At 43.1% G+C, this 15463-nt stretch overlaps 1 long non-coding RNA gene across 4 annotated transcripts in view; it reads left to right on the top strand.

Moving 5' to 3' along the window:
* The window catches only part of LOC107127271 (uncharacterized), a 63516-nt gene that overhangs the window by 13416 nt on the left and 34637 nt on the right, over nucleotides 1-15463 (top strand). For 3 of the 4 annotated variants that reach the window (XR_006691775.2, XR_010578055.1, XR_010578054.1), the window contains exon 1: nucleotides 13996-14483. This is a non-coding gene — a long non-coding RNA (uncharacterized lncRNA). Of the gene's footprint in view, nucleotides 1-13995; nucleotides 14484-15463 lie in introns of those variants that run through there. The other variant, XR_012419203.1, reaches the window with a different exon arrangement.

Genomic DNA, 15463 nt, shown 5'->3' with positions numbered 1-15463 from the left:
CTTCCTTCCTTCCTTCCATTTTTTAGACAGAGTCTTGCTCTGTCACCCCAGGCTGGAGTGCAGTGATGTGATCTCAGCTCACTGCAACTTCTGCCTCCCAGGTTCAAGCGATTCTCCTGCCTCAGCCTACCGAGTAGCTGGGACTACAGACAGCTGCCACCACGCCCGGCTAATTTTTGTATTTTTAGTAGAGACGGGGTTTCACCATATTGGCCAGGCTGGTCTTGAACTCCTGACCTTGTGATCCACCCACCTCAGCCTCCCAAAGTGCTAGGATTACAGGTGTCAGCCAATGCGCCCCGCCAGATCTCCCATCTCTTATAAGCTCTGCAAGCCTGGATCTGCCCTGTGGCCTCTTCCTGTGCCCTGGTTAAAGTCTGTCATAACTTCCTGCTGTGGCCGCAGTCTAGCTGCAATGACCGCAGCCTGAGGGGTCCACGTGGAGAGATGCAGTCCACTCTTATTTGCTGTGTAAGTAAACCGTGGGTGCATTGAGATTTCAAAATGACTCTATCTTCAAAGTCCCTGAATTGAAATCCTTGCGCTGCTGATCTATCTTTTGGATTTTAGAATCTGGGTGGTTCCAAGCCTTAATTAGCACACTTTAGTCTAGACTACTTCTGTCTCCCTGAAAATGGTTTTAACAAATGATAGGTCATGCTTGTTAGGTAGACTCTTGGCCACAAAAAGGCCTCAAATTAATCTGCTCCACAGTATTTATTTATATGTAAAGTTTACTTGTCATTATTGAGTGTTAGGCACTGTGCGTTAAGAGCTTTACAAGCATTGGTTCTCCTCCAAAGAATGTTGTAAAGCATTATCCCCAATATATCGATGAAGAAACCTAGGCCCAGAGAGGTTAAGAAAATTCCCCAAAATCACACAGCTTAGAAATGGGAAAGTAAAAAAATTTTTTTTTTTTTTTTTAATTTTAGACAGATCTCTCTCTGTCACCCCAGCTGGAGTGCAGTGGTGCGATCTCGGATCACTGCAACCTCTGCCTCCCAAGTTCAAGCGATTTTCCTGCCTCAGCCCAGCCCAAAGTACAAATTTAACATAAAGTTTTAAAATCCTCCGGGCAAAATATCCATAGACTCTTGGAGATGACACATTTGAGGGACAACATTGGTTTTCAAGTTAACATCTTGATATACTTTTAAAAAATCACTACTTTTTCTTTTCTTTTCTTTTTCTTTTCTTTCTTTCTTTTTTTTTTTTTTTTTTTTTTGAGACAGAGTCTCGCTCTGCCACCCAGACTGGAGTGCAGTGGCATGATCTCGGCTCACTGAAACCTCTGTCTCCCGGGTTCAAGTGATTCTCCTGTCTCAGCCTCTCAAATAGCTGGGACTACAGGTGCACACCGCCACACCCGGTTAATTTTGTATTTTTAGTAGAGGTGGGGTTTCGCTGTGTTGGCCAGGCTGGTCTCAAACTCCTGATCTCGAGTGATCCACCCACCTCGGCCTCCCAGTGTGCTGGGAATACAGGTGTGAGCCACCGTGCCCAGCCAAAAATCACTACTATTTTTGTACTTATGTTTTGTAAGTGACTATTATGCCATATATGCAGTGACATCATCATTCATTCCTTCATTTATACATCCACCCCTCCATCCATTCATCTACTCATCCATCCATCCATCCATCCATCCATCCATCCATCCATCCATCTGCTCATCTGTCCATCCATCTATCCATCCATCCATCCATCCATCCATCCATCCATCCACCCACCCACCCACTCACTCATTCATTGGTCCACTCATCACATTATCCACACATCTATCTATCTACTCATCCACCCACCCCTCCATCCATCTATCCCCCATCCATTCGTCCATTCACCATCCATCCTTCCATCCGTCCATCCTTCCATCCACTTGTTCATCCATCTCTCCACCCATCCACCCATCGTTCATCTATCCATCCTACAATCTTCCCTGCACTGGGTCCTATTCTAGGTGCCAGACATCACACATCCATTTCCATGACACATTGCCTTTCATATTATTTCTCAAACTCAGAGCAGCATCCCTTCTCGTCTCTGTCCAGCCAGATATTACCAGCTCTCACATGCAATTCAGATTCCTCATCTGCATTGAAATTTTCTCTTCCTACATTAAACCAAATAATTTCAGTCAAAATCTGGATTTGGTGTAATATTAAGACCACAAGGCTGGGTGTGGTGGCTTACATCTGTGTGAGGCATTTTGGGAGGCCGAGGTGGAAGTGAGGATTGCTTGAGCCCAGGAATTTGAGACTAACCTGGGCAATATAGTGAGACTCTGTCTTTACAAAAAAAAAAAAAAAATCAGCTGGTTGTGGTGGCATGTGCCTGTGGTCCTAGCTACTGGGGAGGCTAAGGTGGGAGGATTGCTTGAGCCCAGGAGGTCAAGGCAGCAGTGAGGGAAAAAAAAAATCCACAAGACTTAGAATTTGGCAGATTTGGCTTAAAATCCCAGCTCTGTCCCTTCAATGGCTGTGTAACCAAATTGTTTTATTCTGTCTCTAGTTTCCTCATTTGTTAAATGGAAATAATAATAATAATTAGAATAATAATAATGGTAATATCTATCTTAAAGGTGATTGGAAGATTCAATGAGCAGTTGAATGTGAAATACATGGCAGGAAGTAGATGTTTAATAAAAGTCATTTTCTCTGTCTCCCTGTTGCTCCTTTCTTCTCCAAAAAACTGACCCAGTGGTCTGTACTGCAGCTGACTCAGATTCAGGTTGTTAATCAGTTAATGTGTTTAAATCATTTCTCTAATAAGAAGCCTATTAATTCCTCAAATGCATAGACTACATCTTATGAATCTGAAGCATCTTTCTCCCTGCATGGGGATCCATATGGTGCTAGGGATATAGGAGATGCCCCCTAAGTAGTTGTCAGTTCAAACTGGATTCAGCGTTTCACTCACTTCCTTCAGTTGCCATGAAAAAAAGGAGTGAGGAAGCTCTGCAGGAGGTTCTGGAGGCCCCGAACCGGCCAGGGGTCCCGCATGCCTGCTTGCTCCTAGTCCCCAGCAAGGCTGCTCATGTCTTGAGGGTTTCTATATCAAGACTCTTGTTCTCCCACCCAGAGTCTGGGGAAGGGATGAGGGTCAGGTGGAGAGGCAGGCAGTTGCAGAAGTCATGTCCTGAGTCTGAGTCATGTGCAAGGCTCAGCTTGGCATCTGGCCGTGGAGCCCCACGGCTCTTGTCTGTCAGGGTCTCTTAATGCTGAAGGGAAGGCAGCCCAGACAGCACCAAGAGGGCAGGTGAAGATGAATGCAGGGACAGCCAGGCGGCGGCCAGCCAGGATGCTGAGTTACACAGGGGACCGAGACATCATGGGATTAAATTGGCAAGACGTAAACTAGTTCTCCTCCCGCCGAGGGAGATGGCGACCGTCAGTGGGAATGGAATGAAGCACACTTGCTGGCCCAGGCTAATCTCTGCTGAGTTTTTGTGAAACCCAAAAATTCTTTATGTGTGGGACTCATACATAATCTGCTGAAGTTCTAAAAACCACAGGATGAATGCATAGTTCATGCTGTTTGCCGGGAAATTTCTAATTTTCAAAACCTTTTAAAGTGTCTCTTTAAGAAGTCCACTTTAGGAAGTCAGCAAGGAAAACCCAAGAGGGAACCAGAACTCCAGAAAGGGTGGAAATATTGTCGAATTTTCCTGAGCACATATTCTGCTTTAGCCAGTAAACAAGAAGTTGTAATTAGATTGTTTCTGTAAATATATTTATTCATAGGAAATCAGCATTTACTTATGACATTTGTCCATAGGACATCCCCAGCCCCACTTAATAGCTGTTGAATAAATAATTTGAGAATAATAGCTGATAGCACAGCAAATGATTGGCGCCAGGGTGTGCCTCTGAGGACACAGATGTAGCTCATCTTGAGGGGGGTTTCCTCACACACAGTCTCCAAGACTAAGATTCTAGTGCAAATGGTTTATTTAGGAAGTGTTCTCCAGCAACTCTTGTAGGGGAGTAGGGAGGCAAGGCAGGGAAGGGAAGGAGGCCAGTGAAGAATGAAGTTTTTTGATCACCTTACCATCTGGGAAGCTGGAGCTTAACCCCAGTGGGGACACACTGGGAGCTAATGTCAAATACCTGCCTTAGACTTTACCTGCCTGAGGAGTGGGGGAGCTAGAGCTGCCCTGGGGCTGTTAATTCTAAGACTTGTCTGTCCTGTCTTGTACATGGATACAGCAGGTTTCCTCCATTTTAAAAAAGAAAGGCCTTAAAGGAAAGACATATGGATGCTGAGAGTCTGTTGGGCCAGTTTACCCCAAAATGAGAAGACCTTAGGGGACATAGCAGTTCTGCCACCCTGCAGTATCACCAGCCCCTAGCACGGTGCCTGGCCACAACAGGCAGCCTGTGTTTTTCCACTAAATGAATGAATCCACAACAGCACCCATTTTATTTATTTTTATTTATTTATTTAACTTTTTTTAACTTTTTAAAAAATTATACTTTAAGTTCTAGGGTACATGTGCACAACGTGCAGGTTTGTTACGTATGTATACATGTGCCATGTTGGTGTGCTGCACCCATTAACTCATCATTTACATTAGGTATATCTCCTAATGCTATCCCTCCCCCCTTCCCCCACCCCACAACAGGCCCCGGTGTGTGATGTTCCCCTTCCTATGTCCAAGTGTTCTCATTGTTCAATTCCCACCTATGAGTGAGAACATATGGTGTTTGGTTTCTGTTCTTGCGATAGTTTGCTGAGAATGATGGTTTCCATCTTCATCCACGTCCCTGCAAAGGACATGAACTCATCCTTTTTTATGGCTGCATAGTATTCTATGGTGTATATGTGCCACATTTTCTTAATCCAGTCTGTCATTGATGGACATTTGGGTTGGTTCCAAGTCTTTGCTATTGTGAATAGTGCCGCAATAAACATCCGTGTGCATGTGTCTTTATAGCAGCATGATTTATAATCCTTTGTGTATATACCCAGTAATGGGATGGCTGGGTCATATGGTACATCTAGTTCTAGATCCTTGAGGAATCGCCATACTGTTTTCCATAATGGTTGAACTAGTTTACAATCCTACCAACAGTGTAAAAGTGTTCCTATTTCTCCACATCCTCTCCAGAGCCTGTTGTTTCCTGACTTTTTAATGATCGCCATTCTAACTGGTGTGAGATGGTATCTCATTGTGGTTTTGATTTGCATTTCTCTGATGGTCAGTGATGATGAGCATTTTTTCATGTGTCTGTTGGCTGCATAAATGTCTTCTTTTGAGAAGTGTCTGTTCATATCCTTCAGCCACTTTTTGATGGGGTTGTTTGTTTTTTTCTTGTACATTTGTTTGAGTTCTTTGTAGATTCTGGATATTAGCCCTTTGTCAGATGAGTAGATTGCAAAAATTTTCTCCCATTCTGTAGGTTGCCTGTTCACTCTAATGGTAGTTTCTTTTGCTGTGCAGAAGCTCTTTAGTTTTATTAGATCCCATTTGTCAATTTTGGCTTTTGTTGCCATTGCTTTTGGTGTTTTAGACATGAAGTCCTTGCCCATGCCTATGTCCTGAATGGTATTGCCTAGGTTTTCTTCAAGAGTTTTTATGGTTTTAGGTCTAACATTTAAGTCTTTAATCCATCTTGAATTAAATTTTGTATAAGATGTAAGGAAGGGATCCAGTTTCAGCTTTCTACTTATGGCTAGCCAGTTTTCCCAGCACCATTTATTAAATAGGGAATCCTTTCCCCATTTCTTGTTTTTGTCAGGTTTGTCAAAGATCAGATGGTTATAGATGTGTGGTATTATTTCTGAGGGCTCTGTTCTGTTCCATTGGTCTATATCTCTGTTTTGGTACCAGTACCATGAACAGCACCCATTTTAGAATGGCCACAGTGAAGGCTGGAGAGGTAACCCAACACGCAATGGCAGGGCACCCAAGGGCAGGCATTTCTCCACATCCCAGGCTTTTGGATACAACGGTAAGGCAACTTTGACTTGGGGGTCTTGGGTCTCTATTGTGATGGAGATGAAGAAAAGACTTAAAATTGATAAAACCAGCTAAAGCTGGAGAGTAAACAAGATACTCGCCCAAGTCTAGAACGCTTCCTACAGATGTCCAGGAAATGCTGCCCTAGACTGATACTGTGTTTGCATCTTAGACCAGAATTAAAAGCAGTCCCTCATTTAGGAACCAAGCCAGCTGGTGTGGGAGGCAACATTTTATCGTATTAGAATTGGATATCGGAATAGGTGAGGTTGAGGATGCAGCCAGAAGAGGCAGGGGATTGAGAAGAAGACCACACCCAAACTCTTTGGCTTCAGGAAGCTTCCAGGCCACAGTGGGGACATATTTTGGCAACTGGGCACACTGATTAGCTAACCTTGTCTGGATTGTAAATCTAGTTTCATCATCTATTAGCTGCTGGCTATGGACATTTTCTAGACTCAGCCTTAGTTCTCTTATTTACTCAGGGGGCTAATGCTCATTTCAAGGCTTTGTGAGAATAAAATGAAAGAATGGATGGATAACTCTGTTATCCATCCATAATGTCTGCAAGGAACAGTGCTGAACACACGGCTGATGTTATTCTCTCCCAGAGACTCTGATCTGTTGGGCTGCCGTCAGGATCCTCAACATCTAGCACAGTAACTGGCGTAGAGCAGATCGTGAGAAAGAATGTGGAACTGGGTGAAGTCATTTGTATTCTCCTATATCAATGAACTCATCACCTTCTCACCTTCCATCCAATAATTGGAGTTTACTTCCAATGTCCTGAACAAGTGAAACTTGAACTGAAAGTTTACATGAAGAAAACTTCATGTACCAAGTACCAAGGCTGGGGACAGATTTACCGATTTTACCTTTGTGCCAGGCACTGTGATAATCACTTTCTATGGAAAGTTTGATTGAATCCTAAAAACAAGTAGTAGGTTAGAATAGGCCAAAATGGTTTAATATTTACAATTTCATATGCTTGTACTGTATACATGGATTAGGTCTTATTATTTTTTACATTGTACACATGAAAACTGTGAGACATGAGAAAGAAAGCAACGTAACCATGGTGTTATGGACGGTGTTTCTCAAACTGTAATGTGCACTGAGGACCTTGTGTAAGCGCACATTCTGATTCAGTCAGTCTGGGAACCATCTGAGATTCTGCATTTCTCCAAGTTCCCAGGTGGTTCCTGCTGGATGGACCACATGCTTTGAGTAGGGGATTTGAATTTTTCTGACTCCCAAAGAGACTCTAGAGCTGAGATGGGGATCGGGTAAGGAGACTACCAAACAAGTATCCTGTAATATGTTAATTTTTTTCATAGAGGAACTTTTCTTTGATCCAACTTTATTGCCTACTATACATTGAGCATATGATAGGCACACATTTGCCAACCAGAAGACTCCAGGATCTTTCTCTCTTCCTTCCCGCCCTCCCCTCCTCTCCCCTCCCTCCCTCCCTCCCTTCCTTCCTTCCTTCATTTTTTCATGCTTTTTCTCTCTCTTTTTTTGACTTCTCTTTTCCCTTTGCTTGTTATAAATTCATTAAATTTTTTTCAGATGCAAGTAATGCAAGTAGCAGAAACTGATTTTGGTTTAGTTGAGTCAAAAGGGGAATTAACTGGAAAGTCTTCCAATGTGGGCTCACAAAATTTCCAGAAAGTCTGGAAGACCATGTTTGGAACAGAGGCTAGAGCCAAGATGTATTAGTCAGGGTTCTCTAGAGGAACAGAATTAGTAGGATAGATGTATATATAAAGGGGAGTTTATTAAGGAGTATTGACTCACACCATCACAAAGTGAGGTCTCACAATAGACCATCTGCAGGCGGAGGAGCAAGGAAGCCAGTCCGAGTCCCAAAAGTGAAGAATTTGGAGTCCAATGTTCGAAGGCAGGAAGCATTCAGCGCTGGAGAAAGATGTAGGCCAGGAGACTAAAGCAGTCTAATCTTTCCACGTTTTTCTGCCTGCTTTTATTCTGGCTGTGCTGGCAACTGATTAGATTGTGCCCATCCAGATTAAGGTGGCTCTGACCTTCACAGTCCACTGACTCAAATGTTAATCTCCTTTGGCAACACCCTCACAGATGCACCCAGGAACAATACTTTGCATCCTTCAATCCAATCAAGTTGACACTCAATATTGTCCATTACACAAGACAACTCCAGAGGGTCAAGAAGCTGGAGCCCCAACTTTCACTGTCTGGAAGGTGCTATGTCTGGGGCATGGCCTCCTGATGGAAGCATGGAATCTCCAGGCAAGCTTACCCCTGGGTCTGTGCCCTTCACCCCCAAAACTACTACTATAAAATAACTCTAATGACCTTCCAAGTTTCACCATCCCCCCATGAGTCAAAGAGTATTCAATTGGCTGATGTTGGCTTACATGCCAGGTCGGTGGCTGCCAGGTGACCAGGAGAAGGAGGCAGGGCACTGTCCCCTTTGTTCCCCTAATGGAAAGGAAGATTGATGCTAGACAGCACAACCTGCAAATGTCCATCACAGCTATGCATGACTAGTTTCTTTGATTCTGCCTTCTAGAAAAAAAAAAAACTCAGCTGCCCTGCAGTTACCAAGAACCTCAAAGAAAAGAGTGAAAAGCACAGCCTGAGAGTCTGAGAGCCTAATCACCTTGATTTAAACGACATCAGACATTCAATTCTGCTCAGCTACAAGAAAAAGAGGAAAAGGGAAAAAATAGTTTTTTCTCTGGTTTTAGAATCTGCTGATGAAAATTCGGAAGCACTTCTTGGTGATGAAACCAAACATGGCTTTCTGCAGCTTGCCACGAGCTGAGAGACATAGAAAATCTTCCTCTCTTGGCCAGGCGGGGTGGTTCATGCCTGTAATCCTAGCAGTTTATTTGGGAGGCCAAGGTGGACGGATTGCTTGAGCTCAGGAGTTTGAGACCAGCTTGGGCAACCTAGTGAGACTTCGTCTCAAAAAAAAAAAAAAAAAAAAAAAAAAAAATTAAAATCTCCCTTGGGAGCTCCCTTCCTTCCTTCCTTTCACGCTTTAATTAATTTCCATGTACGTGTATTCAATGAACATTTATTGTGTAACTACTCTGTCTCCAGACCTGTGCTAGGTGCATAGGAAACAATGATGAAAAATAGAATTCCTTAGGAGAAGCTCTGATGCAGTGAAATTGTAGGATATGAATATGATACAATGAAAGTAAGAGTTGCCATAAAATTAGTCCTGGAGGGCTCTGAGCATTGGGGAAAGGTTTTTATTCAGGTGAGTAAACTGAGCCTGCCACTGGCTGGCAGATTTACTGTTGAAAACAAAATGTTCTTAGCTACAAAAGCAACTGAATATTTTCAAGGCAAAAAGCCTCCACGCCCTTGCCTTATAGAACAAGTCACCTTCCGTTTGTCACCAGTAGACGGCGACAACACGACGGATTAAAGCTGGTCCTTAGTGAAGGAAACCAGCAGGCAACATCTAACTTCCTATGTAAGAGCTGGAAAAATAGTCTGGCAGTAAATTCTTTTCTTTCTTTCTTTCTTTCTTTTTTTTTCCTTGTACAAAGCTATTTCAAAACTTTACAATCTGTTCTCAGGGAGTAGGCCCTTACGTTAGTGAGGAAGGAAATTCACATAAAGAAATCAGGACCAGTGTAAAATCAATGGGACTTAGGCTGTAATAAAAGTCTAGAGGACCAAAAACCTAACAAAAATATTCCTCATTGTTAAGATATAATGTGTCTCTATGCACCAATTGATTAACGGTATTTATAGAGCAACTACTTAGTGGCGTTCTAGGGACTCAGAGGTGTTCAAAAAAGGTAACCCTTCAAGAGAAATATGAATTTCAAGGTTTTTTTTTTTCTTTTAAGCACATGACATTTTTATTTTGGGCTGTACTTTATAAGGTATGAAAAGTAAATGGGATTTGCAATCACCATTTCTGCAGTGTAACTTTGGGCTGCTGGTTGATACAAACACCTCCATACTCAAAAAAATGCAAAATTATTTCTGTAGTTGAGTCATCTTGTTAGTCAACCATTTAATCAATACAGCATAAGCACTCATGTGTTGGGATACTGAGGTTTCGAAGGCACATTTTCTGTCCAGAAGGAAATTGCGATCCAGCTAGAGAAGAAAAACATGGGAACAAACATATTATTTAATAACAAGTAAAGGGCCTGGTGTGGTGGTTCACACCTGTAATCCCAGCACTTCGGAAGTCCGAGGTGGGCGGATCACACAAGGTCAGGAGTTTGAGATCAGCCTGGCCAATATGGTGATGGACTGAGACTGACTCAAAAAAAAAAAAAAAAAAAAAAAGAGAGAGAGAAATAATATGAGGATTGCCACTTAAAAGGCACTCCAACATATTGCAAACCCTGTGAGACCAGAGACCATTTTGACTTGTTCATCAAACACATTTCGAAGAGCTGACATTTAGCATAAGTTCTAAGCATATTTACAGAGTCAATGAATCAACACACGAATGAATACCATCTAAAGGGTAAAGAATAATTCATTAATGAAATAATATGAGGGCCAGTCTTGGTGGCTTACACCTGTAATCCCAGCACTTTGGGAGGCTGATGCAGGTGGATCACTTGAGGTCTGGAGTTCGAGACCAGCCTCGCCAACATGGCAAAGCCCCATCTCTACTAAAAATATAAAAATTAGCCAGGCGTGGTGGTGGGTGCCTGGAATCCCAGCTACTCTGGATACTGAGGCAGGAGAATTGCTTGAACCTGGGAGGCAGAGGTTGCAGTGAGCAGAGATCGTGCTACTGCCCTCCAGCCTGAGCGACACAGCGAGACTCTGCCTCAAAACAAAAACAAAAACAAACCAAGAAAAAGAATCAAGTGAGTGGTGGTTTGGATGGACAGTTGGGTGATGGAAGGCTGTCTAGGGCAGGGGGTGAAGCATGGGCTTTCAGATCAGGGGGTACCTGGCTCCACCCGTGCTTGGGGATGACCCTGGGCAAGTCATCATCCTCACTGAGAAGCCAGCGGGGCTGGGTTTGATCCTGGATGCATGACGTAATCTCTATGAGAATTTGAATCAGTTCACCATTCTGAGCCTCAGGTTTCTGGTCAGTTCAGTTAAAATGATAGTAACAGTACCAACTTAATGGGGTTGCTGTGGGGATAATCTAGATAATCCATGGAAAGAATTTAACCCACTGTCTAGTACACGATTAGCTCTTATGTTGATGGGGATTTCATTCCTTCTTCTGAAAACTGGAGATAACAATAGCCCACATTTAATAGGCCTCTTGTAAAGGTTAAGTAATAAATGTAAACATATTTTACGTGTATTACATGTGTTACATATAAATAATGCATGAATGTAAATTGCCAAGCACAGTTCTTAGCATACAATAAGTATTCAAGAACTGCTGCTAGTGAAAGTAAAGACCGCTTATGCCAGGGTAGTCCGGGGAGGCTTCTTGGAGGAAAAGAGGCTTGAAGGATGAATCATCTTTGGAAAGAATACAGAAGCAGGCATTCTAGCGGGGGCCCAGGCATATAAGCAAGTCATGGAGATAGAAATATGAAAGATGTGTGCTCGAGAAAAAACAGAATCCCTAAAGGAAGCACCTGATCAAATCAGAAACTTAGAAAGGTCGTTAGACTCAAGGATGGTCATGCTTGCAGCAGCCAAAATTGAGACTGGGTCATGAGATGAATCACTTCAACAAGCCACTTCCTTCTCTGGGCCTCGGCTTCTGGGTTGGTAGGGTTAGACAGGAGTGGTTCCTCGTCAGGGACTCTTTCAGTGCTAACATTCTGTAAATACAAGTTTGATCCCACAGTGCAGTGTGAGCACACATGTTTATGCAGCCCCGGAGGACTTTAAAATTGATGTGTGAATGTCTTCAGTGCTTACACCACGGAGGCTAGGTTTCCTTCAAGCCATTCATTCATTCATTCATTTTTCTAAATATTTACTAAGCTCTGACTATGTGCAAAACACTATTCTACATGCCAGGGCTTGCTTTCTAAAACCAAGATCTGACTGCATCCCAGCCCTGCTTACTTACTTTCAATGACTTCTGGTTGACAAGCGCAAACTCCAGGCCACATAAACTATGTCCTTCCCTATTGCCATGCCTTGCTTTTGTTCCTGCAGTTTCCCCTCTCTAGATTGTCCCTCCAAGTCGTCTAGACTGGCCAGCATCTAACGATCCAGACTCCTTTAAAATTTCCCTTCCCTTCTGAAGCCATCACCAAATCTGCTTGTCCCTTGTCCCTAACCCACACTGGTGTAACGCTTTCTTCTCTGTGCTCACACAGCACTTTGTATCACCTCTGGTTACTGTGCTTGTCACTTTTTCAGTTCATTGTTTTTGTGGCTTTCTTTCCTGCTAGATTTTCAACACAATAAGGCAGGAACAGTGTTTTATTCATCTTTGAAACCTCAGCACCTGGTGTACTGCTTGGCACATGAGCAATAATTAAACATTTGATGAATGAGTTTGTTGAAGCTTTGGAAGTGGATGAGAATGGTGATATGAATAATATGACAATAATAGTGACTATTTTATATCATGTACTTCTTACACACCAAATTCTGAGCCAAGTGCTCTACATTCATGATCTGTTTAGTTTTAATCCTCACAACATGCTGTGAGGTAGGGCATAGCGGGTTGGTGAGACATCTGTCTCTGAAGTTACAGAGGCCAGAGTTTGAATTCTGGTTCCATGAGTTCCTTGTACACTCTTGTACTTTGTGCCTTGCAGTAGGGGATTTGGTTAAGGAGACGAGTGGGGCTAAATGCTCCCTCTGCTTACCAAACCAAGTACTCTGAAATGGGGTTGCACCTGCCCAGAGGAAAGTTAGTGCCTGCCCATAGGCTGCCCTTTTTGGAAGTGGATGAGAATGGTGATTTCATATTTGAAAAAGGGCACCCTATGGGCAGCACTGGTCTTGTCTAGCTCCAACCCATGCCAGCTGTGTGGCATTGTACAACTTACTTAACCCTGCTTTTTGCCTAGCCTTTCTCGTCTTTATAATGAGATTAAGACACCACTAACCTCGTCAAGTTTTTGTTAGGGTTAGGCAGGATAATGCATGTGGTATGCTTGGCACTTGTCTCAGATACATATCCCATAGATGTTAGTTTTTATTATTAGTAGCAATAATAGCCCTATTTGCCAAATAAGCACATTTAGAGAGAAAAGAGTTGGCTGAGAGCAGAATTTGGGGGCACTCCTCCATTTAGAGGCAGCAAAAAGAACCAGGGGAGAGAAGGGCTGAAAACATTGTGCTAGGGTAAGTTAGAGGAGAGGCCGGTCAGGTATCAGGAACTTCTGAAAGATTAAGCTGGAAAAAGCCTGCGAACAGTCCCCTGGACTTAAAGTTAGAGATCACTAATGATCTTTGAATGAGAAGTGTCATGACAGCAGTGGGAGAGGAAGCCAGATTGCTGTAGGCTAAGGTGTCAATGAGTGGTAAGGCAGAAATAGTAACTCTGACCTATTCTTCAGAAATTAACTTGTGAAATGCTTGTTTCTGTGCCCCCAAATTCATATGTTGACATCCCCAACCCTAAGGTGATGGTATTAGGAGGTGGGACATTTGGGAGGTGATTAGATCATGAGGTTGGAGCCCTCATGGATGAAATTAGTGCCCTTATAAAAGAAGCCTGAGGCTGGACGCAGTAGCTCACACCTGTAATCCCAGCTACTCAGGAGGCTGAAGCAGGAGAATCACTTGAACCCGGGGGAGTAGAGGTTGCAGTGAGTCAAGATAGCACCACTTCACTCCAGTGTGGGTGAAAGAGCGAAACTCCATCTTAAAAAAAAAAAAGAAGCCTGACTGAGACAGACCTCTTGCCCCTTCTGCCATGTGGAAGGTGCTGTCTATGAGCCAAAAACTGGGCCCCCACCAGACACTGAATCTGCCTTGATCTTGGACTTTTTCAGCCTCCAGAACTGTAAGAAATAAATTCTTGTTGTTTATAAGCTACTAGGTTATGATATTTTGTTATAGAAGCCCAACCAGACTAAGACATGAAGGGTCAGAGGCAAATAGGTCAGTTGCTTTAGGGGGATTCAAATTGATAAACACCTTCCACATACTTTATTTCTTTTTTTAAAATTTTATCCACATGCTTTGTTTTAGGTGATAGGTATCCGCTTCAAAGGACCAGATCAAGGGAGCTCTAGGGAAACATGGACCCCTGCCCAAACCCCATATCTATCTGGAGAATCTGGCCATCTCTCCATCTCTCCAGACTCCTGGGATGATAAGAAGGATGATTTATCTCAACTACTGAAATACTGAATGGGACTCTCTTGTATTTAAGGAGAGAAGAGAGCTGAATGTATTTTTTTTTTTTTTTTTTTTTTTTTAGGCAGAGTACAGTCAACAGAATACAAAGCGATAGAAGGATGATGTCAATGACCCAGGTGGATGGATTCATCCTGATGGGTGGTGGGGATGGAGAATGCAAGGGAGAAGACAAATAGACAAGTCAAGGATGCAGCAGAAGGAAGATGAAGGACTCTCTGATGGTCTGTCTTTCTTGGAACAGAAAAAGGTAAGGTCTGCAGAGAGTTCAGGGAGCAAAAGGTAAAGGGCCATACACTGGTCAGGACAGGTTAAATGCTGCAACAAACAATCCCCAAGTTTTAGTGGCTTACTATAATGAAAGTTTATTTCTCTTCATATCAAGTCCAGACAACATGGGGTTGGCAGGAGCCTCTGCTCCATGCAGTGATCAAGGATCCAGGATCCATCCATTTTATGGCTCCCTCATTTTGTGGAGCCTCAAAGTCCTTTTCTGAACCTTCTTCATCTGCTGGCAAAAGCAGGAAGAAAGAAAACGTGGAGGATGGTGTAGGAGATTTTATAGGCCACTCCTGGAGGTGTCGCACATCACTTTTGCTTATGTTTTATTGGCTAAGCTTCAGTCACATGATGAATCTTAACTGCAAGGGAGGCTAGGAAGCATCATCAAACAGTGTGCACAATACCATCTTGTCTGTGTCCTCAGTGCCCAGTGCCTTGCACAATGTCTGTGCAATAGTGGATACTCAGAAACATCACTGAATAAGTACATAGGTGAACATGATCTCATTTGGTCCTCACTATTCTCTCTACTGGTACCCTGCTTGAGGTTCAAAGACAACATAGACCTAATGTCCTGGATATGATCTAAAGGTTGGGCTTATGCTTAGAGCTGGTCTTCCTATGATGCTGATGTACTGCAGGGATCCATTCATACTCTTTGCACTGGTATGTTTGCTAGCTGGGGTGGGACCTGAAGTCTGTAGTTAGTGAATCTGGCAGAATTATACTGCCTTCCTCTCAGGGAAAGAAATATCAGATCTTTTCTTTCAAAGCGCAGCACTATAACAAGTTGAGCGAATGTTTCTACAAGTACATTAACCAACTACAATTTCCAGTCCAAATATGAGATAACCAGCCCATGATTTGGCTAACCAGATCCTACCTAAGCCATCCAGCCCCTTGCTAAACTAGCAAGTCCCAAGATGAATGGACATGTTACTGACTGAA

The sequence above is a fragment of the Macaca fascicularis genome, chromosome 1 (genome assembly GCF_037993035.2).
Source record: "Macaca fascicularis isolate 582-1 chromosome 1, T2T-MFA8v1.1".
Classification (NCBI taxonomy): Eukaryota; Metazoa; Chordata; class Mammalia; order Primates; family Cercopithecidae; genus Macaca; species Macaca fascicularis.
Note: the sequence above shows the minus strand (reverse complement) of the source record. Positions and strands in the feature narration are given on the sequence as shown.